Consider the following 14,321-nt stretch of genomic DNA (forward strand, 5'->3'; position numbering starts at 1 on the left):
GCCAACTCCACACGTCTCCTCGAGATGAGTTCATTCCTAGAGTCGAGTTCGAGTCCACGAGTCGACAAGCTACTCCTCGTGCCGACTCCACATGGCTCCTCGAGATGAGTTCATTCCTCGAGTCGAGTTCGAATCCACGAGTCAACCGATACTCCTCGTGCCGATTCTTCACGAAACTCCTCGTGCAGGCTCTACATGAGTCCTCGACTCGAGGTCCGAGTCCGCGAGTCGACCGATACTCCTAGCGCCGACTCTTCACGAAACTCCTCGTGCAGGCTCTACGTCAGTCCTCGAGTCGAGTTCGAGTCCACGAGTCGACAAGCCACTCCTCGTGCCGACTTCACACGCCTCCTCGAGACGAGTTCATTCCTCGAGACGAGTTCGAGTCAACGAGTCGACAAGCTAGTCCTCGTGCCAACTCCACACGTCTCCTCGAGATGAGTTCATTCCTCTAGTCGAGTTCGAGTCCACTAGTCGACAAGCTACTCCTCGCGCCGACTCCTCACGGAACTCCTCGTGCAGGCTCTACATAAGCCCTCGAGCCGAGTTCGAGTCCACGAGTCGACTGATACTCCTCGTGCCAACTCTTCACACATCTCCTCGAGACGAGCTCATTCCTCGAGTCGAGCTCCGAGTCCGCGAGTCGACCGATACTCCTCGCGCCGACTCTTCACGAAACTCCTCGTGCAAGCTCTACGTGAGTCCTCGAGTCGAGTTCATTCCTCGAGACGAGTTCGAGTCCACGAGTCGACAAGCCACTCCTCGTGCCAACTCCACATGGCTCCTCGAGATGAGTTCATTCCTCGAGTCGAGTTCGAATCCACGAGTCGACCGATACTCCTCGCGCCGATTCTTCACGAAACTCCTCGTGCAGGCTCTACATGAGTCCTCGAGTCGAGCTCCGAGTCCGCGAGTCGACCGATACTCCTCGCGCCGACTCTTCACGAAACTCCTCGTGCAGGCTCTACGTGAGTCCTCGAGTCGAGTTCGAGTCCACGAGTCGACAAGCCACTCCTCGTGCCGACTTCACACGCCTCCGCGAGACGAGTTCATTCCTCAAGACGAGTTCGAGTCAACGAGTCGACAAGCTACTCCCCGTGCCAACTCCACACGTCTCCTCGAGATGAGTTCATTCCTCGAGTCGAGTTCGAGTCCACGAGTCGACAAGCTACTCCTCGTGCCGACTCCACATGGCTCCTCAAGATGAGTTCATTCCTCGAGTCCAGTTCGAATCCACGAGTCGACCGATACTCCTCGCGCCGATTCTTCACGAAACTCCTCGTGCAGGCTCTACATGAGTCCTCGAGTCGAGCTCCGAGTCCGCGAGTCGACCTATACTCCTCGCGCCGACTCTTCACGAAACTCCTCGTGCAGGCTCTACGTGAGTCCTCGAGTCGAGTTCGAGTCCACGAGTCGACAAGCCACTCCTCGTGCCGACTTCACACGCCTCCGCGAGACTAGTTCATTCCTCGAGACGAGTTCGAGTCAACGAGTCGACAAGCTACTCCCCGTGCCAACTCCACACGTCTCCTCGAGATGAGTTCATTCCTCGAGTCGAGTTCGAGTCAACAGGTCGACAAGCTACTCCTCGTGCCGACTCCACATGGCTCCTCGAGATGAGTTCATTCCTCGAGTCGAGTTTGAATCAACGAGTCGACCGATACTCCTCGTGCCGATTCTTCATGAAACTCGTCGTGCAGGCTCTACATGAGTCCTCGAGTCGACCTCCGAGTCCACGAGTCGACCGATACTCCTCGCGCCGACTCTTCACGGAACTCCTCGTGCAGGCCCTACATAAGCCCTCGAGCCGAGTTCGAGTCCACGAGTCGACTGATACTCCTCGTGCCAACTCTTCACACATCTCCTCGAGACGAGCTTATTCCTCGAGTCGAGCTCCGAGTCCGCGCGTCGACCGATACTCCTCGCGTCGACTCTTCACGGAACTCCTCGTGTAGGCTCCACATAAGCCCTCGAGCCGAGTTCGAGTCCACGAGTCGACTGATACTCCTCGTGCCGACTCTTCACACATCTCCTCGAGACGAGCTCATTCCTCGAGTCGAGCTCCGAGTCCGCGAGTCGACCGATACTGTTCACGCCGACTCTTCACGAAACTCCTCGTGCAGGCTCTACGTGAGTCCTCGAGTCGAGTTCGAGTCCACGAGTCGACCGATACTCCTCGTGCCGACTTCACATGCCTCCCCGAGATGAGTGCATTCCTCGAGTTGAGTTCGAGTCCACGAATCGACAAGCTACTCCTCGTGCCGACTCCACATGGCTCCTCGAGATGAGTTCATTCCTCGAGTCGAGTTCGAATCCACGAGTCGACGGATACTCCTCGTGCCGATTCTTCACGAAACTCCTCGTGCAGGCTCTACATGAGTCCTCGAGTCGAGCTCCAAGTCCACGAGTCGACCGATACTCCTCGCGCCGACTCTTCACGGAACTCCTCGTGCAGGCTCTACAAAAGCCCTCGAGCCGAGTTAGAGTCCACGAGTCGACCGATACCTCTCGTGCCGACTCTTCACATATCTCCTCGAGACGAGCTCATTCCTCGAGTCGAGCTCCGAGTTCGCGAGTCGACCAACACTCCTCGCGACGACTCTTCACGAAACTCCTCGTGCAGGCTCTACGTGAGTCCTCGAGTCGAGTTCATTCCTCGAGACGAGTTCGAGTCCACGAGTCGACAAGCTACTCCTCGTGCCAACTCCACACGTCTCCTCGAGATGAGTTCATTCCTCGAGTCGAGTTCGAGTCCACGAGTCGACAAGCTACTCCTCGTGCCGACTCCACATGGCTCCTCGAGATGAGTTCATTCCTCGAGTCGAGTTCGAATCCACGAGTCGACCGATACTCCTCGCGCCGATTCTTCACCAAACTCCTCGTGCAGGCTCTACATGAGTCCTCGAGTCGAGCTCCGAGTCCGCGAGTCGACCGATACTCCTCGCGCCGACTCTTCACGAAAATCCTCGTGCAGGCTCTACGTGAGTCCTCGAGTCGAGTTCGAGTCAACGAGTCGACAAGCTACTCCTCGTGCCGACTCCACATGGCTCCTCGAGATGAGTTCATTCCTCGAGTCGAGTTCGAGTCCACGAGTCGACAAGCTACTCCTCGTGCCGACTCCACATGGCTCCTCGAGATGAGTTCATTCCTCGAGTCGAGTTCGAGTCCACGAGTCGACCGATACTCCTCGTGCCGATTCTTCACGAAACTCCTCGTGCAGGCTCTACATGAGTCCTCGAGTCGAGCTCCGAGTCCGCGAGTCGACCGATACTCCTCGCGCCGAATCTTCACGGAACTCCTCGTGCAGGCTCTACATAAGCCCTCGAGCCGAGTTAGAGTCCACGAGTCGACCGATACCTCTCGTGCCGACTCTTCACATATCTCCTCGAGATGAGCTCATTCCTCGAGTCGAGCTCCGAGTCCGCGAGTCGACCGATACTCCTCGCGCCGACTCTTCACGAAACTCCTCGTGCAGGCTCTACGTGAGTCCTCGAGTCGAGTTCATTCCTCGAGTCGAGTTCATTCCTCGAGACGAGTTCGAGTCCACGAGTCGACAAGCTACTCCTCGTGCCAACTCCACACGTCTCCTCGAGATGAGTTCATTCCTAGAGTCGAGTTCGAGTCCACGAGTCGACAAGCTACTCCTCGTGCCGACTCCACATGGCTCCTCGAGATGAGTTCATTCCTCGAGTCGAGTTCGAATCCACGAGTCAACCGATACTCCTCGTGCCGATTCTTCACGAAACTCCTCGTGCAGGCTCTACATGAGTCCTCGACTCGAGGTCCGAGTCCGCGAGTCGACCGATACTCCTAGCGCCGACTCTTCACGAAACTCCTCGTGCAGGCTCTACGTCAGTCCTCGAGTCGAGTTCGAGTCCACGAGTCGACAAGCCACTCCTCGTGCCGACTTCACACGCCTCCTCGAGACGAGTTCATTCCTCGAGACGAGTTCGAGTCAACGAGTCGACAAGCTAGTCCTCGTGCCAACTCCACACGTCTCCTCGAGATGAGTTCATTCCTCTAGTCGAGTTCGAGTCCACTAGTCGACAAGCTACTCCTCGCGCCGACTCCTCACGGAACTCCTCGTGCAGGCTCTACATAAGCCCTCGAGCCGAGTTCGAGTCCACGAGTCGACTGATACTCCTCGTGCCAACTCTTCACACATCTCCTCGAGACGAGCTCATTCCTCGAGTCGAGCTCCGAGTCCGCGAGTCGACCGATACTCCTCGCGCCGACTCTTCACGAAACTCCTCGTGCAAGCTCTACGTGAGTCCTCGAGTCGAGTTCATTCCTCGAGACGAGTTCGAGTCCACGAGTCGACAAGCCACTCCTCGTGCCAACTCCACATGGCTCCTCGAGATGAGTTCATTCCTCGAGTCGAGTTCGAATCCACGAGTCGACCGATACTCCTCGCGCCGATTCTTCACGAAACTCCTCGTGCAGGCTCTACATGAGTCCTCGAGTCGAGCTCCGAGTCCGCGAGTCGACCGATACTCCTCGCGCCGACTCTTCACGAAACTCCTCGTGCAGGCTCTACGTGAGTCCTCGAGTCGAGTTCGAGTCCACGAGTCGACAAGCCACTCCTCGTGCCGACTTCACACGCCTCCGCGAGACGAGTTCATTCCTCAAGACGAGTTCGAGTCAACGAGTCGACAAGCTACTCCCCGTGCCAACTCCACACGTCTCCTCGAGATGAGTTCATTCCTCGAGTCGAGTTCGAGTCCACGAGTCGACAAGCTACTCCTCGTGCCGACTCCACATGGCTCCTCAAGATGAGTTCATTCCTCGAGTCCAGTTCGAATCCACGAGTCGACCGATACTCCTCGCGCCGATTCTTCACGAAACTCCTCGTGCAGGCTCTACATGAGTCCTCGAGTCGAGCTCCGAGTCCGCGAGTCGACCTATACTCCTCGCGCCGACTCTTCACGAAACTCCTCGTGCAGGCTCTACGTGAGTCCTCGAGTCGAGTTCGAGTCCACGAGTCGACAAGCCACTCCTCGTGCCGACTTCACACGCCTCCGCGAGACTAGTTCATTCCTCGAGACGAGTTCGAGTCAACGAGTCGACAAGCTACTCCCCGTGCCAACTCCACACGTCTCCTCGAGATGAGTTCATTCCTCGAGTCGAGTTCGAGTCAACAAGTCGACAAGCTACTCCTCGTGCCGACTCCACATGGCTCCTCGAGATGAGTTCATTCCTCGAGTCGAGTTTGAATCAACGAGTCGACCGATACTCCTCGTGCCGATTCTTCATGAAACTCGTCGTGCAGGCTCTACATGAGTCCTCGAGTCGACCTCCGAGTCCACGAGTCGACCGATACTCCTCGCGCCGACTCTTCACGGAACTCCTCGTGCAGGCCCTACATAAGCCCTCGAGCCGAGTTCGAGTCCACGAGTCGACTGATACTCCTCGTGCCAACTCTTCACACATCTCCTCGAGACGAGCTTATTCCTCGAGTCGAGCTCCGAGTCCGCGCGTCGACCGATACTCCTCGCGTCGACTCTTCACGGAACTCCTCGTGTAGGCTCCACATAAGCCCTCGAGCCGAGTTCGAGTCCACGAGTCGACTGATACTCCTCGTGCCGACTCTTCACACATCTCCTCGAGACGAGCTCATTCCTCGAGTCGAGCTCCGAGTCCGCGAGTCGACCGATACTGTTCACGCCGACTCTTCACGAAACTCCTCGTGCAGGCTCTACGTGAGTCCTCGAGTCGAGTTCGAGTCCACGAGTCGACCGATACTCCTCGTGCCGACTTCACATGCCTCCCCGAGATGAGTGCATTCCTCGAGTTGAGTTCGAGTCCACGAATCGACAAGCTACTCCTCGTGCCGACTCCACATGGCTCCTCGAGATGAGTTCATTCCTCGAGTCGAGTTCGAATCCACGAGTCGACGGATACTCCTCGTGCCGATTCTTCACGAAACTCCTCGTGCAGGCTCTACATGAGTCCTCGAGTCGAGCTCCAAGTCCACGAGTCGACCGATACTCCTCGCGCCGACTCTTCACGGAACTCCTCGTGCAGGCTCTACAAAAGCCCTCGAGCCGAGTTAGAGTCCACGAGTCGACCGATACCTCTCGTGCCGACTCTTCACATATCTCCTCGAGACGAGCTCATTCCTCGAGTCGAGCTCCGAGTTCGCGAGTCGACCAGCACTCCTCGCGACGACTCTTCACGAAACTCCTCGTGCAGGCTCTACGTGAGTCCTCGAGTCGAGTTCATTCCTCGAGACGAGTTCGAGTCCACGAGTCGACAAGCTACTCCTCGTGCCAACTCCACACGTCTCCTCGAGATGAGTTCATTCCTCGAGTCGAGTTCGAGTCCACGAGTCGACAAGCTACTCCTCGTGCCGACTCCACATGGCTCCTCGAGATGAGTTCATTCCTCGAGTCGAGTTCGAATCCACGAGTCGACCGATACTCCTCGCGCCGATTCTTCACCAAACTCCTCGTGCAGGCTCTACATGAGTCCTCGAGTCGAGCTCCGAGTCCGCGAGTCGACCGATACTCCTCGCGCCGACTCTTCACGAAATTCCTCGTGCAGGCTCTACGTGAGTCCTCGAGTCGAGTTCGAGTCAACGAGTCGACAAGCTACTCCTCGTGCCGACTCCACATGGCTCCTCGAGATGAGTTCATTCCTCGAGTCGAGTTCGAGTCCACGAGTCGACAAGCTACTCCTCGTTACGACTCCACATGGCTCCTCGAGATGAGTTCATTCCTCGAGTCGAGTTCGAATCCACGAGTCGACCGATACTCCTCGTGCCGATTCTTCACGAAACTCCTCGTGCAGGCTCTACATGAGTCCTCGAGTCGAGCTCCGAGTCCGCGAGTCGACCGATACTCCTCGCGCCGAATCTTCACGGAACTCCTCGTGCAGGCTCTACATAAGCCCTCGAGCCGAGTTAGAGTCCACGAGTCGACCGATACCTCTCGTGCCGACTCTTCACATATCTCCTCGAGATGAGCTCATTCCTCGAGTCGAGCTCCGAGTCCGCGAGTCGACCGATACTCCTCGCGCCGACTCTTCACGAAACTCCTCGTGCAGGCTCTACGTGAGTCCTCGAGTCGAGTTCATTCCTCGAGTCGAGTTCATTCCTCGAGACGAGTTCGAGTCCACGAGTCGACAAGCTACTCCTCGTGCCAACTCCACACGTCTCCTCGAGATGAGTTCATTCCTAGAGTCGAGTTCGAGTCCACGAGTCGACAAGCTACTCCTCGTGCCGACTCCACATGGCTCCTCGAGATGAGTTCATTCCTCGAGTCGAGTTCGAATCCACGAGTCAACCGATACTCCTCGTGCCGATTCTTCACGAAACTCCTCGTGCAGGCTCTACATGAGTCCTCGACTCGAGGTCCGAGTCCGCGAGTCGACCGATACTCCTAGCGCCGACTCTTCACGAAACTCCTCGTGCAGGCTCTACGTCAGTCCTCGAGTCGAGTTCGAGTCCACGAGTCGACAAGCCACTCCTCGTGCCGACTTCACACGCCTCCTCGAGACGAGTTCATTCCTCGAGACGAGTTCGAGTCAACGAGTCGACAAGCTAGTCCTCGTGCCAACTCCACACGTCTCCTCGAGATGAGTTCATTCCTCTAGTCGAGTTCGAGTCCACTAGTCGACAAGCTACTCCTCGTGCCGACTCCACATGGCTCCTCGAGATGAGTTCATTCCTCGAGTCGAGTTCGAATCCACGAGTCGACCGATACTCCTCGTGCCGATTCTTCACGAAACTCCTCGTGCAGGCTCTACATGAGTCCTCGAGTCGAGCTCCGAGTCCACGAGTCGACCGATACTCCTCGCGCCGACTCTTCACGGAACTCCTCGTGCAGGCTCTACATAAGCCCTCGAGCCGAGTTCGAGTCCACGAGTCGACCGATACATCTCGTGCCGACTCTTCACATATCTCCTCAAGACGAGCTCATTCCTCGTGTCGAGCTCCGAGTCCGCGAGTCGACAGATACTCCTCACGCCGACTCTTCACGGAACTCCTCGTGCAGGCTCTACATAAGCCCTCGAGCCGAGTTCGAGTCCACGAGTCGATTGATACTCCTCGTGCCAACTCTTCACACATCTCCTCGAGACGAGCTCATTCCTCGAGTCGAGCTCCGAGTCCGTGAGTTGACCGATACTCCTCGCGCCGACTCTTCACGGAACTCCTCGTGCAGGCTCCACATAAGCCCTCGAGCCGAGTTCGAGTCCACGAGTCGACTGATACTCCTCGTGCCGACTCTCCACACATCTCCTTGAGACGAGCTCATTCCTCAAGTCGAGCTCCGAGTCCGCGAGTCGACCGATACTCCTCACGCCGACTCTTCACGAAACTCCTCGTGCAGGCTCTACGTGAGTCCTCGAGTCGAGTTCGAGTCCACGAGTCGACCGATACTCCTCGTGCCGACTTCACATGCCTCCCCGAGACGAGTTCATTCCTCGAGTCGAGTTCGAGTCCACGAGTCGACCGATACTCCTCTTGCCGACTTCACATGCCTCCCCGAGACGAGTTCATTCCTCGAGTTGAGTATCGAGCCCACAACCCCAATTAACCACTCCTCGTACAGGCTCTACATGAGCCCTCGAGTTGAGTATCGAGCCCACAAGCCAACTAACCACTCTTCGTGCAGGCTCTACATGAGCCCTCGAGTTGTGTCCCGAGTCCACAAGTCAACTAAGTACTCCTCGTGCAGGCTCTACGTGAGTCCTCGAGTTGAGTCCCGAGTCCGCGCTCGCCGCCCAGCTCTTGAGCCAAAAGGCAACGATGGGTTCAAAGGCTTGCGTCCTCTGGGCATATCTGGTCTAGCCAGTGTCCACGGGAAACCTCGCCACACGAATGTGGCACCGCGCTCGCCGCCCAGCTCGTGAGCCGAAAGGTAGCGAGTTACAAATGGGTTTCAAAGGCTTGCGTCCGCCAGGACGTATCTGGTCTAGCCAGTGTCCACGGGAAACCTGGCCACACGAATGTGGCACCGCGCTCGCCGCCCAACTCATGAGCCGAAAGGCAGCGAGTTACAAATGGGTTTCAAAGGCTTGCGTCCGCCAGGACGTACCTGGTCTAGCCAGCGTCCACGGGAAACCTCGCCACGCAAATGTGGCTCCGCGCTCGCCACCCAGCTCGTGAGCCGAAAGGCAGCTAGTTACAAATGGGTTTCAAAGGCTTGCGTCCGCCAGGGCGTATCTGGTCTAGCCAGCGCCCACGGGAAACCTCGCCACGCAAATGTGGCACCGCGCTCGCCGCCCAGCTCGTGAGCCGAAAGGTAGCGAGTTACAAATGGGTTTCAAAGGCTTGCGTCCACCAGGACGTATCTGGTCTAGCCAGCGTCCACGGTAAACCTTGCCACGCAAATGTGGCACCGCGCTCGCCGCCCAGCTCGTGCGCTGATCGGCAAGGAGTTACAAATGGGTTTCAAAGGCTCGCGTCCGCCGGGCGTACCTGGTCTAGCCAGTGTCCATGGGAAACCTAGCCACACGAATGTGGCACCACGCTCGCCGCCCAGCTCGTGCGCCGAAGAGCAGCGAGTCACAAATGGGTTTCAAAGGCCTGCGTCCGCCGGACGTAACTGGTCAAGCCAGCGTCCACGGGAAACCCGTTCACACCAACGTGACACCGAGGCCCCCCGACACCCAAGCCGTGCAAATCGATCACGCCTTCATTGGTAGGTTGAGAAAATAAGTCGCGCACAACAAAGACGCGCAAATCGATTACGCCTTCGTTGGCAAGTCGAGAAAATAAGCCACGCGCAACAAAAGTCGTCCCTCGCGATGCGTTAAAAGCCCTTCTACGATGCGACCACAAACTCGAGGGCGTTCGTCCTAGGTCCGCGCATAAACTCGAGCACTGAGTTTCCGCTCGACCTACGCTCAACCAGAAACTCGGGGGGCTAATGTTGTCGGGCCGTCTCGGACCGACGAGGACAAAGGAGTCACTTCGACCTGCGCGATCGGCGCGAGGCCGCAGACGGCGAAACTTTGCCTCAGCCAATGGCCGGCTCTAGAGCCTTCCCTCGGCCATTGGCCGGCTCTAGAGTCTCCCCCCAGCCAATGGCCGGCTCTAGAGTCTCCCCTCGGCCAATGGCCGGCTCTAGAGCCTTCCCTTGGCCATTGGCCGGCTCTAGAGTCTCCCCTCGGCCAATGGCCGGCTCTAGAGCCTTCCCTCGGCCATTGGCCGGCTCTAGAACCTTCCCCCGGCAAATGGCCGGCTCTAGGGTCTTCTCTCGGCCAATGGCCGGCTCTAGAGCCTTCCCTCGGCCATTGGCCGGCTCTAGAGTCTCCCCTCGGCCAATGGCCGGCTCTAGAGCCTTCCCTCGGCCATTGGCCGGCTCTAGAGCCTTCCCTCGGCCATTGGCCGGCTCTAGGGCCTTCCCCCGGCCAATGCTTCCCTCGGCCATTGGCCGACTCTAAGTGCCCACTCGACCAAGGGGTCCCCCAAACACCCCTTGGCCGCCTATAAATAGAGAGGTCTACCCTCTCCCAAAGGTAATCCATTTTTGAGTCCCGAAACGCTGTCGAACTCGTACTTCACTCGTTTCGCTAATCTTTGGCCTCTCACCACCTCTAAACCCTCTATATCCACCTCAATCCTACTAATGTTGAGCGTCGGAGAGGTAAACAGAGGCACCCCCTCTGTTTCCCCTTTGTAGTTCACACCTCTTGCTGCTTGCTTTTCAGGTGCCTGGACGAGATTGACACCACCAAAAGCTAAGGGACGGCTTGGGATACCAAGCCCGACACGCTCGAGCCAAGACGAGACCACTTGGTCCGGCCTCGGGTCTAACCGTCTTTGGCTCTTAAATAGTTGTCCGAAAAATAGCGACAACAGCCCGAGTAGGCGTCCATGAAACTTAGCAGTTCATGTCCTACCGTGGCGTCGACCAATTGTTCGATGCGCGGGAGTGGAAACCAATCTTTTGGGTAGGCTTTGTTAAGATCTTTGTAATCTATGCAAATGCGCCACTTCCCGTTAGGCTTTTTGACCATGACCACATTGGCCACCCACTTGGGGTACTTGGCTTCTCGGATGAAACCGGCGGAGAGAAGTTTTTCGACTTCCTCGTTTATCGCTAGGTATCGTTCAGGGTTGAACGCACGTCTAGCTTGTACCTTTTCAGCGATAGTTTTATCGTCATTCAATCGGTGCACAATCACATCGGGGTCTATACCAGGCATGTCTGCATGTGTCCATGCAAAGACATCCTTAAACTCCCGAAGGAAGGACGCGAGTTGAGTTTTGATGGCTTGAGGGAGTTGTGCACCGATCTTCACTACCTGGTTAGGTTTAGCTTCGTCGATAACGATCGGAGTGAGATCATCGGCGGTGTCAACTTTCAACCTCTCGATATTGTCGCGGGGGTCTAATTCCCCGAGCTGCCGTGCGTCTTTTTGATCACACGGATAGTCGTCTTCTAGCTGGTAGATCGTGTTAACCCTTTTTTTAGCGGGCTTCCATCCACGCCTTGGACATAGCATATCCTTGCTTGGGTTTGATCACAAGCCATGACGCCGATTCCCTCCTCGGTGGAGAATTTCACCAGTAGGTGATATGTCGATGTGATAGCCCTTAGTCTGTTCAACGTGGGTCGCCCGATGATAACATTGTAGGGCGACTCCTGGTCAACCACAAGAAAGGGGACCATGTGAACGACTTCGATACCTCCGGTAGTCCCGAAGGTGACTGGAAAATCGATGATTCCTTCAGTCATGACCTTTTCTCCGGTGAACCCAAAAAGAGGTGTTTGAGTCGGGACAGGGCGGAGCCCCCCGAGCTTCATGCGCTCTAGGGTGGTCTTAAAGATTATATTGGCTGCGCTGCCGTTACCAATAAGAACTCTTTTTACCAAGTTGTTGGCCACCTGGGCCTTAAGGACTATAGCGTCATTGTGGGCATGCACAACTCGCTTGGCCTCTTCATTGGTGAATTGTATCGTCTCGTGAGGTACGGACGGAGGTTCCTCGTAGGTGAGGTTAACCTGCCCGGCAAGGCCTTCTTGAGAGGCAACTCTAAGGAGCTTTTTCCTTTGCCGGGCCGAGTCCCCGTCTTGCAAGCCACCTAGGATGGTCATGACGACGTGGATTTGCGCATCAGCCGTAGCTGCGACCGCTGTGCGGTCAGTGTTTGCGTTGGCCCCTCCAACTTTCTCAGGCTGCGGCCTGTTGCTGGCAGGGGCTGCCGCTCCAACCATGAGAAGGACAAACTCTTTGAGTTCTCCTTTCTGGATTAATGTCTCAATTTGCTTCCTAAGATGGAAGCATTGAGCGGTCGTGTGACCGTAATCCCGGTGGAACTCACAATAACGGGATCGGTCGCGAGATGTGAGGCTGCCCTTTATCGGAGCCGGAGCGACGAACTTGTCACGCGCCACAGCGTAGATTTGCTCTACCGGGGTGTTCAAGGGAGTGTAACCCGAGTAGTCTCTAAAATTTCTCACAAGACGCGGCTTCTGAGACATAGGGGGTCGGCTATCGATAGCTTTACCTCCCTTGTTTATCCTCTTACGGGGGTTGCCAGGCTCGTTGCCGGACTCATCCCGACGGCGGGAGCTTTGGTTGCTGCTCCTGCGGCCGTCGAGGTAATCTACCCCCATGAAGGTTTTGGCTCGGTTCATTAACTCGGCCATCGTAGAAGGGACTCTGCCGACGACGAACTTTAAGAAGTCTCCAGTGCGCAAGCCCTCGATGATGGATGTAATTGCGTCACTGTCGTCAAAGCGGTCAACCTTATTTGATTCTACGGTGAATCGGGTTAGATACTGTCTCAAGGACTCGTTATTCTCTTGCATGATCGACCATAGGTACATCTTGGTCTTCTTTTGGACCATGGATGTAGCAAATCGTGCCAGGAACATGTCCTTCATGTCTTTGAATGATTGGACGCTCCCTGGTCTTAAATTCTTAAACCACTCATAACCGGGTCCGGTGAGGGTAAGACTAAAAGCTTGGCATAGAGCCCCAGGTGAAATGCCTTGCATCGTCATCCAAGTTTCGTAATGTTGGATGTGATACGTGGGATCAGTTTTCCCATTGTATGGAGGGAGATTCGGGAGTTTGAAGTTTCTCGTGCACACCTCAGCAAGGATTTGGGCTATGAAGGGAGAGGAATGTTCTTCTACGACCCCGTATATATCACCGGCCAAGCCCCCTTCACGCAGGTCACGCACTTCATTACGAAGATTGTGAATCATGGTGACGACGTCGAGGCCAGTGTTGGGGGTCACTCCTTATTCAGGAGGAGTCACCTGTCGTCTTTCATTCGACCCTTGAGCCGTGCGAGGGTCCCCATTGATTGGGGCCGTAGGGTTGTGACCCTTACGAGCACTTAGCCTCTCCCGGAGGTCTTCGCCACGGTCGTTCCGTTGGGCGGTAAGTCGATCTCTAAGATCCGGCCAGGCGGTATAGGGGCGTGAGCTTCGAGCCACACGCCTTACTCGCCGAGTTGTCGGACCTTCCCTGACGTTGCCTCTTTGACCGAGTCGGTCATGGGCTGAACGTCGGGAGGTCTCTTCCTGAGAGGAGATCGGTATTGCCTTTGTTTTCGACGGACCGGCTTAGATCTCGACAGGGAGTTCCCCGTCTTTGGTGAGAAAAGTTTCGACGTCCGCCGAAATTTCCAAGCCTTCATAGTCGGGGTCATAATCATGTCCCTCGTCCATGAGGTCCTCGGACTCCCCGTGGGGGCGCCGTGTGCAGGTGCCTTGCCCGCCAGTTGGCGGTGGTACCTTGCATTGGCTATCTTTAGTTGGCGGATTTTCTCCTCCATTTCTAGGATGCGGTCGTCCCGACTGTCCTGAAGAGGATGGGGCGAGGGGGTGTGGCTCTCGTCATTGAGAGACTCCTCGTCGCCTTGCACTCGGGAGCGCAAAAAGTATTTCTTCACCGCGGTTGCGTTTTCGGGGTTATTCACGCCCTCATAACGAATGGGTGGTTGACCACTCATGTCTTTCTCAAGATGAGAAGAAAGGGGTCGAGCTGTAGAAGGGATTTCGGGTTGTGTAAGTCGGGAAGTCCCCTCCTTCTAGCGCCAAAATGTTGTCGCACGAAAAAGAACAACGATTAGATACCTCGGGCGGTTCGATCCAAGGCCGGACCAAGTGACCGCGCCCGGGCCAAAAATGGGAGCTCGTTGGCAGAGCTGCACCCTCCAGACCCTGAGGTGTGTTTTGGGGAGTGTGACCGTGCCAAAGGTTGGCTGCCTACATACCCTTCAGTTGGGCTCAGAGGCTTTGAGAATCCAAGGCTTTACAGTGGGACCCGGCTCGTAGCTTCTAGTGAAGACTTTAGAGGGGTCGCTTGCTCGTAGCTCGGAGTTCTAGCTCAAGGGCCAAGAAGCAGGAGAGCAG

The sequence above is a fragment of the Urtica dioica genome, chromosome 9 (assembly GCF_054948205.1).
Source record: "Urtica dioica subsp. dioica isolate 48M chromosome 9, U.dioica_male_clone48M_v1_H2, whole genome shotgun sequence".
Taxonomy (NCBI): Eukaryota; Viridiplantae; Streptophyta; class Magnoliopsida; order Rosales; family Urticaceae; genus Urtica; species Urtica dioica.